At 41.5% G+C, this 15,793-nt stretch overlaps 1 long non-coding RNA gene across 1 annotated transcript; it reads left to right on the top strand.

The window, feature by feature from the left end:
- Window positions 1-1,400: 1,400 nt before the first annotated feature.
- Window positions 1,401-6,065, top strand: LOC138946919 (uncharacterized). The gene is made up of 2 exons (XR_011449472.1): window positions 1,401-2,955; window positions 2,998-6,065. It is a non-coding gene; the product is annotated as an uncharacterized lncRNA (long non-coding RNA).
- The last annotated feature ends 9,728 nt before the right edge of the window (window positions 6,066-15,793 follow it).

Below are 15,793 nucleotides of genomic sequence, written 5' to 3'. Positions count from 1 at the left end.
GAGTATTACATGAGCAATATCCTGCAGTAAGCACTGTAGATAAAGTCAAACTCACCCCACAGTGAACTTACTGGTGACTCGCTATGATGAGATTGTTGTTGGTGTGCGTATGTAGTTGCAATAAGTGTGTGTGACAGTAGAGCTGACAAGGTGGAGCTGGACCGCTCCCACCCGGTTTGGGTGACCCCGCAATAGGCAACCCCATAATGGGAGATGTAATGCCAACCATGTACATAAGGCGTAAAATATCCAAAATAAAGGTTTTCATTCCCCAACCGACCCTATTTGTTCGTATAACTCCGGAACATTATTTGTTTTACTCTTTACCAAAAACAGTTATTCATTTACAGACAAGAGAAGAAAAGCTACTCTTCTTCAACATCAGGGGCACACAACTCACATGAGTTTGGGCCAATAAAAAACACATGTACATTGGTAAAAAAAACAACTAAACCCCAAAACTTAAAAACATGAGTACTACATTGTACTAACAAACTGTAAAAAAGGAAGAAGAAACAAGTCGCGTAAGGCGAAAATACAACATTTAGTCAAGTAGCTGCCGAACTCACAGAATGAAACTGAACGCAATGCAACGCAGCAAGACCGTATACTCGTAGCATCGTCAGTCCACCGCTCATGGCAAAGGCAGTGAAATTGACAAGAAGAGCGGGGTATTAGTTGCGCTGAGAAGGATAGCACGCTTTTCTGTACCTCTCTTCGTTTTAACTTTCTGAGCGTGTTTTCAATCCAAACATATCATATCTATATGTTTTTGGAATCAGGAACCGACAAGGAATAAGATGAAAGTGTTTTTAAATTGATTTCGAAAATTTAATTTTGATCATAATTTTTATATTTTTAATTTTCAGAGCTTGTTTTTAATCCAAATATAACATATTTATATGTTTTTGGAATCAGAAAATGACGGAGAATAAGATGAACGTAAATTTGGATCGTTATATAAAAAATATATTTTTTTTACAATTTTCAGATTTTTAATGACCAAAGTCATTAATTAATTTTTAAGCCACCAAGCTGAAATGCAATACCGAAGTCCGGGCTTCGTCGGAGAGTACTTGACCAAAATTTCAACCAATTTGGTTGAAAAATGAGAGCGTGACAGTGCCGCCTCAACTTTCACGAAAAGCCGGATATGGCGTCATCAAAGACATTTATCAAAAAAATGAAAAAAAGTCTGAGGATATCATACCCAGGAACTCTCATGTCAAATTTCATAAAGATCGGTCCAGTAGTTTTGTCTGAATCGCTCTACACACACACACACAGACAGACAGACACACATACACCACGACCCTCGTCTCGATTCCCCCCTCTATGTTAAAACATTTAGTCAAAACTTGACTAAATGTAAAAAGACCTTTCTGCTCCTACATGGGGTGGGGGGGGGGGGGGCTGTTCGTTTGTCACCAGAAACAAATAATTTGTTTTGGCCTTGGTCATAATGATCATAATGTTGCCATATTTTTCTGGCATACCGGTAAGTCAAAGCAAAAGGTTTTCATTTGCACCCATTTTATTTTTATCAATCCAACCTTTTTTGTTGTTGAAATAACAAATAAATTATCTTCCACACTACCATTGTGGATTATGTTGAAGAGTTGCTTGGCATCACCCATTACGGGGTTGCCGATTGCGGGATCACCCAGTGCGTGTGGAAGGGGTTGAATTCGACACCTGTCAGCAACAGTAGTGTAGACAGTAGTGTATGCTGTATGGCTTGGAGCATGGCTTGCTTGGTCTTGCTGTGGACTGAGTATAGCGAAATCTCTATTTTAAGACTCGGTGTTAAAAAAAACTTCTTTTTGTTTTTCTGTCATATGAGAGTTTTCGAGTGCAGTCTGTCATGAGAATCTTGTTTTAAGACCTAGTTTTCCAAGAATATAAAAAACAACAAAAGGTTAGATTATTGGAACGTTTAATTCAGGACAAAACCTATCAATGTGAATGTTTTGTTTTGTCCTGAATGAAACGTTCCAATAATTTAACCTTTTTTTGATTTTTGACTCACATGCGAAGCAAAAGTGAGTCTATGTACTCACCCGAGTCGTCCGTCCGTCCGTCCGGACGTCCGTCCGGAAAACTTTAACGTTGGATATTTCTTGGACACTATTCAGTCTATCAGTACCACATTTGGCAAGATGGTGTATGATGACAAGGCCCCAAAAAACATACATAGCATCTTGACCTTGCTTCAAGGTCAAGGTCGCAGGGGCCATAAATGTTGCCTAAAAAACAGCTATTTTTCACATTTTCCCCATTTTCTCTGAAGTTTTTGAGATTCAATACCTCACCTATATATGATATATAGGGCAAAGTAAGCCCCATCTTTTGATACCAGTTTGGTTTACCTTGCTTCAAGGTCAAGGTCACAGGAGCTCTTCAAAGTTGGATTGTATACATATTTTGAAGTGACCTTGACCCTGAACTATGGAAGATAACTGTTTCAAACTTAAAAATTATATGGGGCACATGTTATGCTTTCATCATGAGACACATTTGGTCACATATGATCAAGGTCAAGGTCACTTTGACCCTTATGAAATGTGACCAAAATAAGGTAGTGAACCACTAAAAGTGACCATATCTCATGGTAGAAAGAGCCAATAAGCACCATTGTACTTCCTATGTCTTGAATTAACAGCTTTGTGTTGCATGACCTTGGATGACCTTGACCTTGGGTCAAGGTCACATGTATTTTGGTAGGAAAAATGTGTAAAGCATGTGAGTCGTATGGGCTTTGCCCTTCTTGTTGATTCTTGATTTCGAACGTCTATCTGTTTCGGATTTGTTTTCCAAGACTTTGTCTTCTCCAGGTCTCTGAATTTACCTTCATTCGCGGAACCTTTCCTTTATCCAGGTTTCCAAATTGCTTCGTTTCCGGCCGATTGATGTGGAGCACGTGATGCGCACAAAAAATATTGGCGGTCTAGAAGTGTCGTCTGCGCAATGATCGCGGCGGCATTCTTGACCGCCAAGGACGACTGCGCATGTTGTGAGGCGTCATTCGTTAGACCTCAATAAGACCTATTTTTCTCCTATATATTTTGTATGCCTTAGAGGTTTGACTGTAGCAGTTTGTCATTTTGCCCGTTTCTGATCTTCCATTAGCTGGTTTGAATGTACACTATAGTACATGTGTGACAGGGAGACTACTGCGTCAACCTTCACAGCAGGCTCTGCAGTTGTCATCCATTGAAGAGCGCAAGCTATTTATAGCTCGATGTTTTTTCTACGTCGCTGACACCTGTGAATTGTAGAGTTCTGTTTGTGATAGGGTCCGGCTACTGCTGTCTCCTTGTATGTTCTTGGGAACTTTTGCGTACCTATAACAGTTTATATAGGGCTATTAATCTAGCTCTCAACCCTGCTTGACAGGGCTTTGCCTCCAAAGGTGATTGTTGTGCTTCTTGCACTCGGTTCCACATGTATGCCAAATTATCCAGTCAGTCTGATTCCTCTACCTCTGAGCCTAGTTTGACTTTTAGAGGCTGATATATGTTGTATCACTTTGATTCAGAGCATCCATTTTGTTGTCTTCTCTGAACTGTCTTCGCAAAAGCTGCTCCAAGAAGCAGGCGGTTGAAAGATGATTATGTTGTTGTATTTTCAATTATTTTTTCCCAAGGTTGAAAAGGGGGGGGGGGGGGGGGTGGAGGCGTGGCTTTCCCAAAAGGTGTAGCATTTAGTTTCAGCCATTCCCAAAAGGTGTAGCATTTAGTTTCAGCCTTTCCCAAAAGGTGTAGCATTTAGTTCATTGTTGTGTTCCGCTGGTAATCAGTTAACACAAGCTTGCACAAGATTATGCAGGTGGTTTGTTTTGGTATCTGTTGCTTTGTAGAACTTTTTTGCTTCTTTTCTTCCCCACAGTCTCTTTCTTTTATTTTGCTTGCTTTGTTGGTTTTGCTTTTTGAAGAGCTTGCAAGGTTGGAGGCATAGGGAACTAGACAAGAGCTCCTTTGTTGTATTTGATGTTATGTCTTTTGTTTCTGTTGTTTATATACCATAACACTTTTGGTCATTCAAACTTCTTTGCAGCCAAAAAGTAATATTTATATGTTTGTTTGTTTTCTTCAATTCTTGATGTATTTAATCATTCCAACAACCATTGCCATTGGCCCCTGCTGTATAGAAAGTTTCTGGGCATTCTTGGCCCGCCATCCAGATCATACAGTGCAACAGGCATGGTACATGGGTAGAAAACAGCCGCAAGAATATTTCATGAATTTATATCCATAATAACAGAAAAGAAAAGGAATTAAAATTAAAATTACACGAAAAATCAAGAATTTTTTTGGAGGAGAGTTGAGAGAGAAAAGCTAGATTTTTAGCAGGATCAAGAATCTGATTCTAGTACTAAAATGGCATTGAGTGTGGCATTTTTGCAAGCCAGATAAAGGCCAGAAAATTGTGTTCAAAAGTCAAACACAAAAGTTTTAAATGTCCAGGAAGACCTGTCTCCTTCCATGGGAGGTGTCCTCACATCACAGGTACCTCTGTCTGCTCCTGTTTTTCGGGCCTTGACACATCATTTCAGGGAAAGCTCTTTCAGCTCTGCACCATGTCTGTTAAAAGGAGGACAACTTGGCAAGGCTCAGAAGCTCCTAATGCTTGCTTAGGCATATTTCTCCGTTCATTTAAAAAAAATATATATATATATATAGACATGTATATACCATTCCTATTTCAGTTGTGCCAGAAACTGCAGCAATCTTTTTCTTTCTCCATGTTGGTGTTGTTGTTGCCAGGTGCTTATTTCTGATGCATGTTTTGATGGTGGTTAAATTGTGTAGATCATTGTCGGTGGCTTTTTCTTTGCTTGCAGTTCTACTTTAACTGTGCAGGGTTGTGTGTACTTGTTAGAGGCAGTGACACTTGGGGGGTGGGGGCGAGAAGTTTAGGGCATAATGATGCATCTCTTTTCTCGTGTTTTTCTGAGTTTTTTCCCCTTGAGAGATGGAGATAAAAGCATGCTCTCTCTCTCCCTCTCTCTCTCTCTCTCTCTCTCTCTCTCTCTCTCTCTCTCTCTCTCTCTCTCTCTCTCTCTCTCTCCCATCCATCTCTCTCCCACCTTCACTCTCCCTCCCTCTCTCTCTCCTCCTCCCCCTTCCCCTGTCTGTGACCAGTGCAATGTTTGATGTGCAAGGTGCTTTGTATCAGATCAGCGTGTGTAGTGGCTGCGCTCTTCACAGCCTGCAGGTAGCGGGGTGATTGGTGTACAATCAATATTCTCTGTGATGTCTGTTTGACAACTTGCAACATATTTACACTCTCTCACATTTACACAGGCTGAGGCCACAGCACTGTAGGCTTACAAATCGACGTAGGCAACAACACTATAGGCTTTGATGTCACTGTGCAACACAGGTTTTTTTAAATTTTGATTGTGTTTCACTCAATCTATGGTTTAAAATGAACAGTAAAAGATAGCTTCCTTCCCAGCTACAGGTAAATCATCTCCCTCTCCTTTGGTTCTCTTTATCTGTCTCTTTTTCTCTATGTCTCTTTTTTTGGTCTCACTTTCTGTATCTCTCTCTCTCTCTCTCTCTCTCTCTCTCTCTCTCACACACACACACACACACACACACACACAAAACCACATACACACACACATGCGCGCATTTATTTATGAACATTACGTTTTGCAAACACTCTCTCTCTCTCTCTCTCTCTCTCTCTCTCTCTCTCTCTCTCTCTCTCTCTCTCTCTCTCTCTCTCTCTCTCTCTCTCTCTCTCGTTCTACTTACCAAGATTTGGGATGGGTGCTGAGGGAATGGGAACCTTAGTATAGGTACGTTTTGGTCCCATCTTGAAGCCTGAAACACCTTCATTCATTCGCGTGTATCAATAACTTGGGTTTTCATTTACAATTCATTTATTTATTTATTTGCGTTTGAGTGTTGGTTTTGATCCAATGCCTGCCAGTGTTGTATGTTGTTACTGATGATGTGTTACATGTGATGTGCATGCGAATGTCAAGCTTAGCCGTCATATCAAGCGGCAATTAACAGTGCTGATAACGAAAATAAAACATGTCACAAATGTAAGGTGTGCTGTGTGTGTGTGTGTGTTTGTTGCAATGTGGTTTTCGGGGAGGGGTGTGTGTAACCGTGTGTCTTGGAGAAAATGTAGTGTTGCAATGTGTACGTGTTTGGACTATGTGTCGTTGTGTATTGTTTACGCGTGTGTGTGTGTGTGTGTGTGTGAGAGAGGGAGAGACATACAAAAAGCGACACGGCAAAGCAAGAGACACAGAAGAACAGACACAAGACACGTCGCAACGTTCTGTGGATAATGTATCTGATGCCAACCCATAAAACTGTCTTGTGTTGTTCACTTCTGCCGCAAGTTTGCCGTCAGCGTGTTCCATCTTCCTCTCTACGTCACTGTGTCTCGGTCTCGCCATTTTCAAGGTCGGTCTCCGGCATTAAAAATACATTGTAGGGGAAGGGCTCCTAATATGGACAACTTTTTGTTTCATGCTGATAACTAGTAAGTCTTAGCTTATTTTCTTGCAAAGAAGTTTCATTTTGTGTTTGGTAGTATTTCTCTCTTAGGCTAACCGCTAGGCCTAATTAGACAGCGGAGTGAATTAGCTTTCATAGACATTCAGTAAATATTAAATACAGACAAAAATAACAATTGGTCCATATTAGGAGCCTGGGCGTCCAATAAGGAACAGTGAAAAAGCCTTCACGCGCGAACACCTGTAAAAATGTATCTGTTTCGGGTTGATGAGAGCATTATTTGAAGCACACAAGGAAACTAAAGAAGCTTATCACAAAACAGAGTGAAAACATGTGAAATCATCAACTACCACGAAAAGAAGACTATTTTTTATATATTTTTTTTAAATCTCTAGTTATAGAAAGCTTCTTAATGAATTAAGGAAAATTATAGCCTTTAGCTTTTATTTACTTCGATTTGTTGAAGGTGGTCCATATTAGGCAACACACGTACTTTGAGAATTTGCTTTTATTTTTGTTTGCAGTAGAAACTCGGGGTCAACACTGCTAAAATGTAACAAATACGGTCTTAGCTGTCATATATAGCCATTTTTGTGGGATAACAGCTTTGGCTGTGGACAGAAACTAGTCCGTTTTAGGCGGCAAATCAGTTTAGAGTCAAAGGAACAGTTCACGTCCCAGCTGCAGTACAAGGAAAAGAAGACTATCATCAAAAACAAGAGGAAAACCAGAGCGGAGAAAGATGACTACCACCTGCTCCAACGTGAAGGACAAGTCGCCCTACTCAGACTCCGCACTGGACATAACAGACTAAACCATCATATGGCCACAAAGCTGAAGCTAGTTCCCTCCCCCCTATGTCCGTGTGGCAAGAATCAGACAGCAGAGCACATCCTGCAGGCTTGTCCATACCACAGTGCTCTCAGAGACACCACCTGGCCAGAGGAGACAGCGCCACAAAAGAAGCTATACGGCCCCAAAGAGGACTTGGAGAGGACAGCACGTTTCGCCCTGCAGTCCGGTCTGACGATCTAACAGCGAACGACAAGAAGAAGAAGAAGAGTTTAGAGTGAACGCTGCCAAAAGTGAAAACCAAAAAAAAGAGAAACAGCCTAACGGTTTTGAGGTTTGTGTTTCTGCAACTCTTTTGACATGTGCAAGTTATCCAGAGAGGGTGAATAAAGCGGATGAAATAAGTTTTGAGCGCTCTAGCGCCGTTAGTTTGTCAGAACAGGAGGTGGTCCGTATTAGGAGCCGGTCCATATCAGGCGCCCTTCCCCTATTTTCCTTCCCGTGTGGACGGCTTTCTCGTAAATGACAACAGATCTGTCCAGGCTGGTAACTGACAACAGATCTGTCCAGGCTGGTAACTGACAACAGATCTGTCCAGGCTGGTAACTGACAACAGATCTGTCCAGGCTGGTAACTGACAACAGATCTGTCCAGGCTGGTAACTGACAACAGATCTGTCCAGGCTGGTAACTGACAACAGATCTGTCCAGGCTGGTAACTGACAACAGATCTGTCCAGGCTGGTAACTGACAACAGATCTGTCCAGGCTGGTAACTGACAACAGATCTGTCCAGGCTGGTAACTGACAACAGATCTGTCCAGGCCGGTAACTGACAACAGATCTGTCCAGGCCGGTAACTGACAACAGATCTGTCCAGGACGGTAACTGACAACAGATCTGTCCAGGCCGGTAACTGACAACAGATCTGTCCAGGCCAGTAACTGACAACAGATCTGTCCAGGCCGGTAACTGACAACAGATCTGTCCAGGCTGGTAACTGACAACAGATCTGTCCAGGCTGGTAACTGACAACAGATCTGTCCAGGCTGGTAACTGACAACAGATCTGTCCAGGCTGGTAACTGACAACAGATCTGTCCAGGCTGGTAACTGACAACAGATCTGTCCAGGCTGGTAACTGACAACAGATCTGTCCAGGCCGGTAACTGACAACAGATCTGTCCAGGCCGGTAACTGGGATAAAGACATCCTTCAACCTGGACACACATAATCCAATCCACTGCTCTCTCTGCAGATTGGAATCTGTTGGCCGAATACATTTCTTAACTTGACATTTGTATCAATCAGCGAATTTAGTTCAACACACACACACACACACACACACACACACACACACACACACACACACACACACACACACACACAAATCCACTTTGCGCAGGTAGCACCTAGGCTGTACATTTCTTTATCCTACATACGTGAGAGAGACACCCGTGAGATAATAATCGTTCAAATCACACGTGTGTATATCATGTAAATGAGGTCATGTCAAGCAAGTCTGGCAGGGACCTGTTTTTCCACTGCTCATGATGCCAAAGTCACCGAGACAAACGTCATTATGGAAACACAAATTGCGCTCGCTAATTGCCCTCGATGAATCTTTAGAACTAACACTGACGTCACGCCACACTTTCAGAGTGACGTTTCTTTGCTTTGACGTAATAGATTGCAAGAGGCTTTGGAAGAGATCGAGGTTCCAAAACAAGCGTCTTCAATTTAGCTGCATCGACTGCAAGACATTTTCAGTAAAATACACGTAAGTACAGTATGTTGGATAAACAGAATACTACATGGCTTGCTGTGTCGTACCAGATTTACACTCGTTGCTTTTTCAAATAGTGAACAGCTCGCTTTCGCTCGCAGTTCAATATTTAAAAAAACAACTCGTGTAAATCTGGTACGACACAGCAAGCCATGTAGTATTCTCTATTGGTAGCCTAAGTCATTGCGTTCATGGATCCTTTCATCCCATGATGTTAAAGCCCAATGAACACGACTGTTTGGACGGGAAGGACCTAAGGTATCCCTTATAACTGTCTCCCGCCTCTGTTTCTCACTATGTCTCAGTCTCGCCATTTTCAAGATCAGTACCGAGTCTCAGACGTTTGGCAGTCTTTGACTGTCCGACTGTGTCCGTCTCAGTCTCGCCATTTTCAAGATCAGTACCGAGTCTCAGACTGACGTTTGGCAGTCTTTGACTGTCCCTGTGTCAGTGATCTCAGCCATCTCCCGTATCTGCCTCTCCGGTCTCTGTCTCTCCCGTCTCTGTCTCTCCCCGTGTCTCAGTCTCGCCGTTTTCAAATTCACTGAGAAGTCTCTGACTCTCGCCGTGTCTAAGTCTTGCCGTTTTCAAATTCAGACTGAGTCTTTCTCGTCTCTGTCTCTCACCGTGTCTCAGTCTCGCCGTTTTCAAGGTCAGAAGTCTCTCCCGTCTCTGTCTCCCCCCCCCCCCCCCCCCCCTGCCCCTTAACGTGTTTGTCTTCAGACGGAGACACGGGAGGCGAAACCAATCGATAACACGCTGATTCTGAAACTAGCCCACAGCGGCACCCTGACACTCAAATCGCAATGTCCGTCACTTCATGCAGTCATTCCTTTCAGGCGATGCTGTCATGTCATTAAACGCAAAACTTCCATGGAAATGCAACAACGATTAATTAGAATGACACTCGGGTCCAGGATCATCACCCGTTCCGGTGTCTTATAACATTAGCCTACCTTCCTTCCCGCGAAAACCGCCATGTAAACCATCTTTTTACATTTAAAGATGTCTCCCGTACCATGTAAACCATCTTTTTACATTTAAAGATGTCTCCCGTACCATGTAAACCATCTTTTTACATTTAAAGATGTCTCCCGTACCATGGAAACCATCTTTTTACATTTAAAGATGTCTCCCGTACCATGGAAACCATCTTTTTACATTTAAAGATGTCTCCCGTACCATGTAAACCATCTTTTTACATTTAAAGATGTCTCCCGTACCATGTAAACCATCTTTTTACATTTAAAGATGTCTCCCGTACCATGTAAACCATCTTTTTACATTTAAAGATGTCTCCCATACCATGTAAACCATCTTTTTACATTTAAAGATGTCTCCCGTACCATGTAAACCATCTTTTTACATTTAAAGATGTCTCCCATACCATGTAAACCATCTTTTTACATTTAAAGATGTCTCCCGTACCATGTAAACCATCTTTTTACATTTAAAGATGTCTCCCGTACCATGTAAACCATCTTTTTACATTTAAAGATGTCTCCCGTACCATGTAAACCATCTTTTTACATTTAAAGATGTCTCCCGTACCCCCCGCGGGTTTGGGGGAGTCCCATATTGGTTGGGACGAGAAAGAATTTACCCGATGCTAACCAGCATGTCGTAAGAGGCGACTGACGGGTTCTGTTTCTCCTTTTGCCCTTGTTAAGTGTTTCTTGTATAGAATATGGTCAATGTTTGTAAAGATTTTGGTCAAGCGGTGTGTAAGAGGTGTTACGTCCTTTGTGCTGGAAGCTTGCATTCTCCCAGTGGGGTCATATATTGTGCTGCGTTGCAAGCCCCTGGAGCAATTTTTTTGATTGGTGCTTTTGTGAACAAGAAACAATTGACAAGTGGCTCTATCCCATCTCCCCCCTTTCCCCTATCCCATCTCCCCCCGGCCCTTCCCCCGTCGCGATATAACCTTGAATGGTTGAAAACGACGTTAAACAGCAAATAAAGAAAAAAAGAAAGTCTCCCGTACCATGTAAACCATCTTTTTACATTTAAAGATGTCTCCCATACCACGTAAACCATCTTTTTACATTTAAAGATGTCTCCCGTACCATGTAAACCATCTTTTTACATTTAAAGATGTCTCCCGTACCATGGAAACCATCTTTTTACATTTAAAGATGTCTCCCGTACCATGCAAACCATCTTTTTACATTTAAAGATGTCTCCCGTACCATGCAAACCTTCTTTTTACATTTAAAGATGTCTCCCGTACCATGCAAACTATCTTTTTACATTTAATGATGTCTCCCGTACCATGCAAACCATCTTTTTACATTTAAATATGTCTCCCGTACCGTGCAAACCATCTTTTTACATTTAAAGATGTCTCCCGTACCATGGAAACGCCTTGCATCGGTCCCTGGTTCCGTAAACCACTACACATTGATTGTGTCCAGGCTTGTACGACATCCGGTAATCTTCTTCTTCTTCTTGCGTTCGCCGTCACACCATCAGTTTAGTCTGCGAGACGAATGACGTCGTGGCTTCCAGGTCTTGTCTCCTCCCATAGAGTTTGGTGCGGAGAGGGACTGATGCTGGCCACACTTTGTCTCTGATCGGTTTGAGTTGGGGGCATGTCATTAAGACATGTTCTGGAGTCTGGTCTTCCAGACCACAGGGACAGGTTGGTGATGGGGTCAGCTTCAGCTTCCTGAACATGTGGGCGTTGAGGCGACAGTGACCAGTTCGTAGTCGCATGATCACTACTTGCTGCCATCGTTCTAGGAGATGATATGCGTCTCTCGTGGATTGTGGTCGCATTGCTGCCTTCACGAGGGTTTTCTTTTCAGCGAAGCTGACTGGGTTGTCTGGTTGTTCCTCCCTGGCTCCGAGTTTGGCGAGCTCATCAGCTGTTTCATTGCCTGGAATTCCGCAGTGTGCTGGAACCCAATGCAGGACTACTCGTCGAGTCTTGGCAAGCTCCTGGAGTTTCTCCATCAGACGAGGAAGTTTGTTTCCTGCAAGGGCTTCCAAGGCAGACAGTGCATCGGAGAGGACATCCGGTAATAACACCCGCCTTCCACTTGGACACATACCGAACGAAAAAAAAATTTTTTTTAAGGGGCTTATTGTCCGTTAGGGCTTAAGTGCCTATATTGGACATGAGTTTTTATACGATATACATATACCTCCACCGAAATTGACTTATATAGCTGCCTTAAATGGCGGGGGAAAAACGGTCATACACGTAAAATCTTAGCGCGGACAAAACGACAGACAGCAACCCCATTTAAAGAAAATTATACACACCCATTTAAAGAAGAATAAATACACCCATTTCAGGAAAACTGTACACAGCCGGTTTAAAGAAAACTGCACACACCCAGTTTAAAGAAAACTGTACACGCCCATTCAAACAAAACTGTGCACAATCATTTAAAGAAAACTGTACATCCCCATTTAAAGACAACTGTACTCCCCCATTTAAAGACAACTGTACTCCCCCATTTAAAGACAACTGTACTCCCCCTTTTAAAGTCAACTGTACTCCCCCTTTTAAAGACAACTGCACTCCCCCATTTAAAGTCAACTGTACTCCCCCATTTAAAGACAACTGTACTCCCCCTTTTAAAGACAACTGTACTCCCCCATTTAAAGACAACTGTGCACCCCCATTTAAAGACAACTGTACTCCCCCTTTTAAAGACAACTGTACTCCCCCTTTTAAAGACAACTGTACTCCCCCCCATTTAAAGACAACTGTACTCCCCCTTTTAAAGACAACTGTACTCCCCCATTTAAAGACAACTGTACTATCCCTTTTAAAGACAACTGTACTCCCCCATTTAAAGACAACTGTACTCCCCCTTTAAAGACAACTGTACTCCCCCTTTTAAAGACAACTGTACTCCCCCATTTAAAGACAACTGTACTCCCCCTTTTAAAGACAACTGTACTCCCCCATTTAAAGACAACTGTACTCCCCCTTTTAAAGACAACTGTGCTCCCCCATTTAAAAACAACTGTACTCCCCCATTTAAAGTCAACTGTACTCCCCCTTTTAAAGACAACTGTACTCCCGCATTTAAAGACAACTGTACACCCCCATTTAAAGACAACTGTACACCCCCATTTAAAGAAAACTGTACAACTTCAATTTAAAAACAAGTCGCGTAAGGCGAAATTACTACATTTAGTCAAGCTGTGGAACTCACAGAATGAAACTGAACGCACTGTATTTTTTCACAAAGACCGTAGTCCGCCGCTAGTGCAAAAGGCAGTGAAAGTGACGAGCCTGTTTAGCGCGGTAGCGGTTTCACTGTGCTGCATAGCACGCTTTACTGTACACCTCTCTTCGTTTTAACTTTCTGAGCGTGTTTTTAATCCAAACATATCATATCTATATGTTTTTGGAATCAGGAACCGACAAGGAATAAGATGAAATTGTTTTTAAAACGATTTCGGAAATTTAATTTTAATCATAGTTTTTATACTTTTAATTTTCAGAGCTTGTTTATAATCCGAATATAACATATTTATATGTTTTGGGAATCAAAACATGATAAAGAATAAAATAAAAGTAATTTTGGATCATTTTATAAAAAAATTATTTTAATTACAATTTTTAGATTTTTAATGACCAAAGTCATTAATTAATTGTTAAGCCTCCATGCTGAAATGCAATACCGAAGTCCGGCCTTCGTCGAAGATTGCTTGGCCAAAATTTCAATCAATTTGATTGAAAAATGAAGGTGTGACAGTGCCGCCTCAACTTTTACAAAAAGCCGGATATGACGTCATAAAAGACATTTATCGAAAAAAAGAAAAAATGTCTGGGGATATCATACCCAGGAACTCTCATGTAAAATTTCATAAAGATCGGTCCAGTAGTTTACTCTGAATCGCTCTACACACACACACGCACAGACACAGACAGACACACACACACACACACACACACACACACACACACACACACACACACACACACACACACACACACACACACACACATACATGATTGATTAATTGATTGATTTTACAGACACACAGTCAAGCTTGTAATTTCTCTTTTAGAGATGAATAAAGATTATTGTATTGTATTGTATTGTATCACCACGACCCTCGTCTCGATTCCCCCTCTATGTTAAAACATTTAGTCAAAACTTGACTAAATGTAATGAACATATGGCCCAATTATACTCAATTCAGGTTGTCCGTACTTTTGAGGACTGACTTGTGACAAAAGTTGTGCATCTGAATCAGTGACTGCAGCTGCGGGCGTAGAAAAGATAACGTGCACTGTGTCGGAGAGTGTATCATGTTTTGTATGGAAAGCCGTTTGGCTCATAACCTATACGCGCGTAATAAATAATTCATACGCGCGTAATAAATAATTCATACGCGCGTAAGAAATGATTCATACGCGCGTACTAAATAATTAATACGCGCGTAATGATTGATTCATACACGTGTAATAAATAATTCACACACGTGTAAGAAATGATTAAATACACGTGTAATAAATATTTCATGCGCGTGTAAGAAATGATTAAATACACGTGTAATAAATATTTCATGCACGTGTAAGAAATGATTAAATACACGTGCAGGAAATAGTTTATACGCGTGTAAGAAATGATTAAATACACGTGTAGGAAAAGATTTAAATACACGTGTATTTTAATCATTAGATACACCTGTAATAAATTAAAACTTGAATCGGAAAATATACGACTTGCAAAGCAACAACTCTCGTCTATTCTACTTCCGGTTCGCGCGCGATTGATCTCTCAAAATGGCGACGCCGCTAGAGGGGATTTTTTTGGATCAGACCCGCCGAAAGGTGAACCATTGCATCAATTTGTTGCAAACCTTCTAAAGTGACATTGACGTTTGCCGCTTCCGCCATCTTGAGCTGTAAGCGTGCAAAGCGAGGCGATGAAGACGCATAGAGTGTTTTTCATGTGGATTCCCAGTCCGAGTTTTTAAGTCGCTTAACCACGTGACTCCTGCATTTTTAACCGGCTTGTATGAAATATTTATTACACGCGTATTTATTCATTTCTTACACGTGTATGAAAAATGTATTACACGTGTATTTAATCATGTCTTACACGTGTAAGAAATGATGAAATACACGTGTAAAACATTGTTCATACACGTGTAAGAAATGATTAAATACGCGCGTAATAAATAATTCATACGCGCGTAATAAATAATTCATACGCGCGTAATAAATAATTCATACGCGCGTAAGAAATGATTCATACGCGCGTACTAAATAATTAATACGCGCGTAATGATTGATTCATACACGTGTAATAAATAATTCATACACGTGTAAGAAATGATTAAATACACGTGTAATAAATAATTACACGTGTATTTAAACATTTCTTACACGCGCATGAAATGTTAATTACACGTGTTTTTAATCATTTCTTACACGAGTATGAAATATTTATTACACGTGTATTTAATCATTATGCTATTCCATAGCATAAGAAAAAAGATAAATTACACGTGCAATAAGAAATAAATACACGTGTATTAATCATTTATTACGCGTGTATTTATGTTTTATTACACGTGTAATGGTTATGAGCCAAACGGCTTTCCATAGTTTTGCAGCTATCGCGCCAGGCGTGATCGATCCGATGAAGACCGGTGATCCTGACTAAGGAGCGCGAGGATCCAGGCGGCGCGTGGTCGCCGGGAAGGGAGAGGTCCTTCACTAATCTTCAGTGTGCGTGCGAATTCATTTTTGAGGTCT

This window comes from Littorina saxatilis, linkage group LG14, assembly GCF_037325665.1.
Source record: "Littorina saxatilis isolate snail1 linkage group LG14, US_GU_Lsax_2.0, whole genome shotgun sequence".
NCBI lineage: Eukaryota > Metazoa > Mollusca > Gastropoda > Littorinimorpha > Littorinidae > Littorina > Littorina saxatilis.
This window is presented reverse-complemented; position numbering and strand designations above follow the sequence as displayed.